This window comes from Chrysochloris asiatica, unplaced genomic scaffold (assembly GCF_000296735.1).
Source record: "Chrysochloris asiatica unplaced genomic scaffold, ChrAsi1.0 scaffold00049, whole genome shotgun sequence".
In the NCBI taxonomy this organism is placed as follows: Eukaryota; Metazoa; Chordata; class Mammalia; order Afrosoricida; family Chrysochloridae; genus Chrysochloris; species Chrysochloris asiatica.
The window spans coordinates 14,925,503-14,931,543 of NW_006408567.1; the positions used below are offsets into that span (position 1 = coordinate 14,925,503).

The 6,041-nt window shown below is 39.5% G+C and overlaps 1 pseudogene; it reads left to right on the forward strand.

Annotated features, from left to right (window-relative positions):
- The first annotated feature begins 1,315 nt into the window (after window positions 1-1,315).
- The window catches only part of LOC102837322, a 125,993-nt pseudogene continuing 121,267 nt past the window's right edge, over window positions 1,316-6,041 (forward strand).

The following is a 6,041-nucleotide window of genomic DNA, read 5'->3' on the forward strand; positions in this document are numbered from 1 at the left end:
TTACAAGCTTTCAAGAGGGAACCTAGATCCAGAGGGCATGGAGTAAGGTAGAATCTCCAGTGAGTAGTATCCAATCTGTCCAGGCAGGACTGATGAAATGAAATACAGATAGGTCTATTGTGATACAATAGTGAATAATTGTTATCAGGACTGATTGTGAGGGTTGGAAATGTAAAGGTAGACATGTTATAGCAAGGAGGGGAGTGAATAACTTTCCAGTCTAGGAGTGGAGGTCCCTAGGACCATCAATAGAGAAGAGTGGAGAGCGGGACCCTACCAAGAGAAGCAGTGATGCCTGAGGCTTGCAGAGTATACCCTTTGGTTGGTTGATGATGCATGGAAGGGATTGTAACCATGGCATTGAAACGATATACCATAGAATGAATGTAAAACTAATGTTCTCCATGTAAACTATCACATAATTCACAATAAAACATTTATTTAAAAAAAAAATCAGTAATGGTGACAAGGCATGGATTCATCACCACAAGGCTGAGAGTAAATGGCAGAGCATGGAATGGAAACATCCTCAATTGCGAACCAAGACAAAGTTCAAAAGTCAGCCATCAGTTGGGAAATTGATGTTTACAGTTTTCTGGGATTCTCAGGTGCCAGTATTGGAACACTATCAGGAAAAAGATTCAACAATCAACTGTACGCATTACAGTGAGATCCTCACTGATGAGCTGAAGCCTAAACTTCAGATTAACACAAGGACTGCTATCCAAGGGCGGTGTGATCTTGCATGACAATGCACATCCACACACCACTGCCCACACTGTTGACACTCCATAAAAACTTTGTTTTGAGTTGTTGAAGCATCCTCTCTATAGTCCTGATCTTCTTCCATCGGACTTTCATCTGGTTGGTCCCGTGAAAGCAGTTCTTTGAGGGTGAAGATTCACCTTTGCTGAAGTGAAGATAGCATTGCATTCATGTTTTACAGCTTAGCATAAAACATTTTTTAATAAGGGAATATGAAAGCTTGTTGACAGATGGAAAAAATGTATTTAAAAGCAAGGAGCTTTTTTTTTTTCACTCCACGTTCCCGCGGTGGTGCACGAAGGTCCCAGTGGCCTGCTTTATTTCCTTCGCGGTTCTGCCCAGCTGGCAGGTCAGTCCTGTGTGGTCAGCCAGTCCGCGAACCATATCCCTTAGTGCTCGGCCCCCCAGGCGCCATGCCTAGACCCAGAGGCCAGAGCTCACACCCCACCTGAGAGAGCCTCTTTGTTCTGGCGGCCCAGACTCCAGGAGCAGAGACAAGAGAGTCAGTCCAAGCAAGGGGTGGTCTGGGCAGGTGGTCGCGCCAGGAAAGATGGTCGCCAAACAGCGGATCCGTATGGCCAACGAGAAACACAGCAAGAATATCACCCAGCGCGGCAACATAGCCAAGACCTAGGAAAATGTCCTCAAAGAAAAGGCGTCTGTAGGACCCTGGTTATTGGCTCTCTTCATTTTTGTTGTTTGTGGCTTTGCACTTTTCCAGATTATTCAAAGTATCAGGATGGACATGTGAAGTGATTAAACCGTAAGATGTTTCCAGTTCTCCTGTGAATTATAACTTGAACTCATTCCTGATGTTTGATGCCCTGGTTTAAAATGATTAATTAAAGCATCCTGCCTCAGAATAACTTTTCATATCATTCTTCATGTGTCATTCCAAGGTTTCTTCATGAATCATTTCAAGTTTTCTAGTCCATACCACAGTGCCTTGCAAAAGCACCACATGAATAAAGCAATAAAATTTGATTGTTAAAAAAAAAAAAGCAAGGAGATTGCATTGAAAAATTATGTATTTGTATTTTCTAAAAGTTGATTGAAATAAATTCTACAATGAGTGCAGATAATTTTTCACTCACCCTCATATTACTTGGCTTTGTCGGCTAGGGGTGACCTCTTAAATTTTCTGTTCAGTTATTTTACCTCCTCATTTCTTCTACATTTTTTATCATGTCTATGCTGAAGACCAAGTTTCAGAGTTGCTTCTGACATCTATTTTGGTCTTTTCCTTCTGCCTTGTCTTCTTAATAAATTTTTGCTTTCTTACTAAATTTACTTTCTTGTTGTCATCCCATAACTCTGCTGGCCTTTGGTCATTAGTGCATAACCCATCAAATCGGTTTTTCATGATCTCTAAACTCAGGTGGGCGATATTCATAATTTGCTATCACCCACACTAGCATTTCCCTGTCCATGTACTGCTGTAATTGTTTTTTTAATTATTGAAATTTTATTTTCATGTGATGTTAATAATAGCATTCAATAATTTCTGCATTGCTTTACATCATCTTTGCATATTTAATGAAACAGACTAAGCATCTTTCTGGTATTCTCTGCTTTAAACCAAGATTCAGCAGATATCAGCATTCATATCTATGTTGTTGAAAAAAAGACACTTGCAATAAATAAGTCGTTGATCTTGAAAAATTCTATCATGTGATCTCCAACATCATTACTATCACCAAGGTCATATTTTCCAGCTGCAGGTCTTTCTTGTCATTTTCTGACTTTTACATTCCAATCACCAATAATTATCAATGCTTTTTGACTGTATGTTTGACTATTCAAACTGCAGAAATTGGTTAAAATCTTGGATTTCCAAATCTTTTGCATTAGTGGGTAGTGTGTAAATTTGAATAATAGTGGTATTAACTGGTCTACCTTGTATATAATGTGTATTATCCTATCACTGACAGGCATATGTGTATTATCCTATCACTGATATTTTTGCACTTCAGAATGGATCTTTAAATGTTCTTTTTGACAATGAATGTTATTTATTATTTCTGGCATGATTCAAAAAGGCTAATTCAGCTCACAAATGCAAGCATACATTAACAGAGAACTTCCAGAGGTTCAAGCTGGATTCAGAAGAGGCTGTGGAATGAGGAATATCATTGTTGATATCTGATGGATCTTGACTGAAAGCAGAGAATATCAGAAAGGTGTTTACCTGTACTTTATTGACTATGCAAAGGCTTTTGAGTCTCTGGATCATGACAAGCTATGGACAATATTGCGAAGTATGAGTATTCTGGAACACTTAATTGTACTCATGAGGAATCTGTACATGGACCAAAAGGCAGAACATGGGAACACTGAATGGTTTAAAATTAAGAAAGGATAGTTGTCTTCCAAATTTCTTGGCAGAGATGACTGACTGCCTCCAGTGCTGCCTCATTTTCTTGAACGATTTCAATTTTTACTCCATCAATTCCTGGTGCCTTGTTCTTTGCCAATTCTTTCAATGCACATTGGACTTCCTCCTTCAGTATCACTGGCTCTTGATCTAGGCTACCTCTTGAAATGTCTGAAAATCTACCATTTCCTTTCGGTACAGTGACTCAGTGTTCCTTCTATCTTCTTTTGATGCTTTCTGCATCATTCAATAATTTGCCCAGAGAATCCTTCCATAATTAAAGTCGAGGTTTGAATTTCTTCCTCAGTTCCCTTAGCTTGAGAAATGCTGAGCGTGTTCTTCCTTTTTGGTTTTCTGACTCCAGATCTTTGCACATTTCATTGTAATATTTGACTTTATCTTCTCAAGTACGTTGAGCCAAACATTACATTCAGAGAAGGCATATCAATATCCAAAGTATGTGTCTATTTCAGTTAGAACAAAATGCTGCCATTTCATTTAGAGTGAAGTACTGCTGTGCACATGCAACTTTATGATGCTGTGAGCCAGACAACACTCCTCAGTTCATTATGGGTAGTTCAGGCCACATAGTGACTTTATGGTTAAAGTCACTATGGTTAAATATTCAGTCTCTACTAAGGACTAATAACAAGCCAAAAGCTGTTTTTCAAAAGGATAATAGTTATCTGCAGAGGATGGCAGATAGCTACCAAAATCCTAAAGATATGCACCAACAGGGACCTGCCAAAGACTCACAACTATCTCTCTCTGCCACTGACACTTCAAACACCACTGGATCATCCAGATCATAAGACTCAAGTGGCAGAGCAGCTTGCATGACACCTTAAACCTGTTGCAAAGTCTTCTCTTTATAGCTTTTTCTGTACTTAATAAATAGGTAAGAGATGTACACCCACATGAGAGCTATGTTGCTTCCAAATCCAAAGAGGTCCATTAGGAGTTGTAACCTCCTTTTTAGCTGTAGGAGGGACCAGATGTAACTACTTATCCTTCATTTTGGAATTAATATCTCAACATGCTCCATAACACTTCACCCCTAGAAATGTCACTGTAAATAGAGAGTGTGATGGCTCCATATGATAAGCACTGGATTACAAACCACAGGTCAGCAGTTTGAGCCCACCAGCCACTCTGTGGAGGAAAAATAAGACTTTCTGCTCCCACAAAGATTTAAAGCCTTGGAAACCCTACGCAGGTTCATTATGAGTTGGAACCAACTCAACGGCACTTAACTACAACAGTAACTGTACATAAATGGAGTACTGGTGTGACACTGTAGAATAAGAACTGGACTGATAACTGCAAGGTCAGCAGTTCAAATCCATCGATTGCTCTTCAGAAACCCTACACATGGTTTTTATGAGTTGGAACCAACTCAACGACACTTAACAATAAAACAGGCATGTATATGTCTTATCAATAAGTCTAGCATCATTGATACTTCTTATAGGTGCAATCAACATAATAACATCAACAGTGTAATGTGCCCATCTTGTGGAAGGGAAAGGCAATCAAGGTCTCTGTGGACTACATAATGACATAGAACTGTAGAGTTAATATACTCTTGAAATAGGACAGCGAAGGCGTATTGCTGGCCTGGCTAACTGAAAGCAAACTGCTTCTGGTGTTCCTTCAAAACTAGGATTGAGGGAAAATGCATTGGTCAGAACAATATCTACATACCAGATGCTAGGGTATGTATTAATTTGCTCAGGCAATGAAGCCACGTCTGAAATAGTAGTCACTGCAATTGGAATCACCACCTACTTAGGTTTATGATATTCCACTGTCATTCTCCAAGGTCCATCTGTGTTTTGCACTTGCTAAATAGGTGAATTTAATGGGGCTATGGTAAGAATCACCACACCTGCATTCTTTAAGTACTTGATGGTGACACCAATCTCATCATTCCCTCCAGGAATATAGTATTCCATTTTGTGTACAATTTTACTAGCTAGAGGCAGTTCTAATGGCTTTCACATGGCTTTTCCTCCATAATAGCCCTTAATCCACATATCATGGATCCATTGTGGGGTTTCTGTAATTTGCTGAGTATGTCTATTCCAATTATGCATGCTACAACTGGGAAACCACTATAGAATGGGTTCAGGGACACACTGGGCCCTCTTTGAGATGGATCTCACCTAAGACTCCATTACTAACATGACTCTCATATGCCCCTACTCTTACTGGTGGGTCATAGTGACATTGTGGGTCTCCTGGAATTAGTATCAATTCAGTGTCAGTGTCCAGTAATTCCTGAAAAGTCTGATCATTATTTTTCTTAAAAGAATAGTCACTCTCATAAAAGGCTGTAGATTCCCTTGGGAAAGGCTGGGATAAAGATTAATGATACAATTATTGTCTGTGTAGTGGGACACAGGAGGCACTCACTCATCTCTGCCAATAAATTTGGAAGATAACTATCTAGCCGACAGATTAGAAGAGATCCATATTTGTGCCCATTCCAAAGAGAGGTGAATGACCCAACAGAATGTGGAAATCATCGGACAATCTCTTTGATACCTCAAGCGAGTGAAATTTTGCTAAAGGTAATACAGAAACGGCTACAATCATACATTGACAGAGAACGTCCAGAGGTTCAAGCTGAATTCAGAAGAGGCCATGGAACGAGATCATTGCTAATGTCCGATGGGTCTTGGCTGAAAGCGGAGAACATCAGAAAGATATTTACCTATGCTTTATTGACTATGCAAAGGCTTTCTATTGTGTGGATCATGACAAGCTATGGACAACATTGCAAAGTATGAGTATTCCAGAACATTTAATTGTCCTCATGAGGAATCTGGACCTGCACCAAGAAACAGTTGTTCAAACAGAACATGGGAACACTGAATCTTTTAAAATTAAGAAAGGTGTG